The sequence below is a fragment of the Cynara cardunculus genome, unplaced genomic scaffold (assembly GCF_001531365.2).
Source record: "Cynara cardunculus var. scolymus isolate 2C unplaced genomic scaffold, CcrdV1 Un_Scaffold_4581, whole genome shotgun sequence".
Lineage (NCBI taxonomy): Eukaryota > Viridiplantae > Streptophyta > Magnoliopsida > Asterales > Asteraceae > Cynara > Cynara cardunculus.
In genome coordinates this window covers 17073-20613 of record NW_020201959.1, presented here as the reverse complement: position 1 = coordinate 20613, position 3541 = coordinate 17073, and positions in this window count along the sequence as shown.

Sequence of the window (3541 nt, the reverse complement as noted above, 5' to 3'; positions counted from 1 at the left end):
AATTTGGAAAATCTTATCTCTATCGGAAACTATGGATTGGGGCATTCCATGTAGCTGTATTATTTTCTTTGCAAAAACTTTAGCAACCGATTGAGCATTATATGGATGTTTCAATTCAATAAAGTGGGCATACTTACTAAAACAATCTACAACCACCATAATGGTGCTCCTACCATCAGACCTACGTAAGCCTTCAATAAAATCCATCGATATTTCCTCTCAAACTGTAGTAGGGGCTGTTTACCCAATTACTTACCCGGTAAACGCTTACCGATAGAAGTCAACATTATGATTTATTTTGATGCATAAGATTTTAGTATATTAAAACATATCGAATGCAACAATTTAGTGGATAAGCACTTACCTGGATAAGAGTCGTCATCCTTACTTACCGGGTAAGACTCCATCATTCTCATCGCTCTTATCCATTAAGATTTTTGACCCTTCTCATGTTCATCCGATGAGGAAATTTATCCGGTAAGTGTTTACTAAGTTGGTGCTTAGTAAACAGCTCCTAAAAGTCTTATTCCTTTGACGAACTTCACAACTTCTCACCAAGTCGTTTATATCTTTCCTCATGCCCGCCCAGAAAACCTTAGTAGCTATGCGCTTATAGGAACGATCTGCCCTTGTATGACCTCTGGTCGGAGATCCATGAAACTCCTCAAACAGTAAAGGAATGAACTTGGATGTTCTGGATATTACCAACCAGTCTTTATACAACAGTAAACCTTGTTGTAATTCAAATCCTTTATGGCCTGTTGTGTCTTGCAACAAATCAGCCTTATACATCAATAACCCTATGATAATCTACAGTATTTAGAAATTCCAGTTTTGAAGTGGGATCATATCACGATGGATTTTGTAATAAAATTGTCGAGAACTCCRAAAGGTTTCGATGCTATTGGGCTTTATTGTAGATTGAATGACAAAATCCACTCAATTCTTACCAATCAACGAAACATATCCATTGGAAAGAGTAGCAAAGTCATACATCAATGAAGTAGTAAATTGACACGAAGTGCCTTATCGATTATATCAAATCGAGACAATCACTTACTTAGATGTTTTGGAAGAGTTTTCAGAGAAAAATAGGATCACAGTTAAAGTTAAGTACGACTTACCATCTGCAGACTGACAAACATAGTGAGCGGAACGATTTAGACATTCAAAGTTTTGACAAATTTTTATCTCCTTGACGAATATCGAGTTTTCTTGATTGAGAAATCAGTTGTCTATTTATTTTGATTTATATGTAAAGTTTTGGAATTTGATTCAAAATGTCTCAACCTTAACACGTTTAAAACCAACGTTTTTGGCCTAGAAAATCCCCTAGAATTATTGGAATCGGTAATTTGCTACACCAAAACATATATTCTCATATCAATTTAGATGATTGTCGAGGTAGATTCATGATTTTTAGATGGTCGCACAATTTGACTATAAAAACAAATTGTAGAAATATTTCACAATATTAATATAGATTGGATGATCAATTCCTTGTCTTGCATAGAAGGAACTCATGTTCGAGTCCTAACAATAATGTCTTTTAAACATAAGAGGCATACGAAAAACATCTAAATTTAAGCTAAAAAACTAGGGAAGTGTTTGGTTCACATAATGGAATTTAGTGGAATTGAAATCCATCAAAGGAATTTGACTTTGAAGGAATTGGAATGGAATTTGACCACGTGTTTCGTTGGTAGGGAATGAAATGGAATTTCTCAAAAGAACTGGAATCTCTATGTTTGTTTGGTGGAATGGTGGGGCTTGACAACTGTAACGATGATAGTAATGGCATGATGGTGTTGGCAATGGTGTGAGGTAGGGCGGGTGGGTGGCAGTTGTGATGACAACGATAGTGGCATGATGGTGGGTGAGTAGGGGTGAGGGTGAGGTGTGCGGGGTAGGGGTAGGGGTTGAGGGTGTCGGATCACCAAAAAACTAATTTTATGTCTAAAATAAATTTTCTAAAAACTAATCTTTCAAGAAAATATTACGTAATTCATCATCGCATGAAAATTGCAGCATTCCCTTTTTAATGTCCAAGAATACACGGACCACCTGATTTAAGATTAATTTATGAAAAACTTCGTGTAAAACTTTATTTTAAGCATATAATATTTATATGACGATAAATAKAACAAATAAACTCACACACCCTTCTCACATTTKGTGAGATTTGAACCCTTAACYTCATAGGAGGYCAAAGACTTACATACCGTTAGGCCAAAAGCGTATGTCATCTTTGAACTTAYGTTGTGTTCTCCAAAAAAAAATTACGAATAAAAGGAAAGAAAATGGTTCAATGGGAGGAAAGTAAAAAACTTGTGCTTATCGGAACTTTTTTTTTTAAGAGAAAGAAAATGAAACGGAAGAGAAAGTAAAAACTTGTGCTTAATCAGAACTATATGTGTGTGTATATATATGTATATATTTATAATTAGATGGTATTTGTACATATACTTGACACTACGCACTTGAATAAGAGTTGCACATTTTGCAGGGACGARAAATACCATGTTTTTCTAAAAAGATATTTTGTATTGAKATAAACATTWTGATGATAAGTATGTGATTGGTTTGGATCATAAATGGTCTTCTTTATAGCATCACAAACAAAAATTCAATTATGAGTCACCAAATTAATTGCAATGTTTATCTACATTCAAACGATAATACTTTTATTTATGAAAATGAGAGAACACCTTCTTCAAATGTGATAATACATGTGAGRGATCTGCTATGTATATACACGTGCCTTGCSACCTAGGTTGCGTTAAGGGTCGTTTGTGCCTCCGATTATAATATCAAATCAAYAACACCCTTATTATATATGATAATACACGTGAGGGGGCCTAGTTGTGTACAKGCGACTTGGCACGCAACTTAATTCGCACCAAAAGTCGTTTGTATCTCTGATTTAATATCACATTTGTATCATATGTGATATAATATAGTATTACATGTGATTGACTATATAAAAAAAGTGTTCTAACGTTCTCGTGAATTGAAGGTGTTATCTTTTGAATATATATATATATATATATATATATATATGCATGTTTACAACAACTTTGATGTTGATTCACTAATGAATGCAGAAACCAAAGCAAGTGGAGGTTGAACAAATTGTCATAGATTTGAAAGAAGAAGTGAGGAAAGATATATCGGCAGCTTTGGATGTTCCGAACACAGCATACTAATTTGTTAAAGCTGATTGATGCAATCCAACGCCTTGGCATAAGCTATTACTTTCAAGACGATATTGAGAAAGCTAATTATATTTTAGATTTTTTATATTTTAAAATGAAATGTCTATTCTTTATTTGATTATGTTTATCCGCAGTTAGTTATACGAATTCAAACATCGAGCTTTAATAGGTTGTACGTATGCATAATTTACTTGTAATCTTGAATTTTAAATAATATGCATCAATATACACACTACCTCAAAATGTCACTTAGGCAACAAATGAAAAATGATGCCTAAGAGGAGTTTATATGTTGCGTAAGTCTAAGGCAACAAACCCGTGTTGCC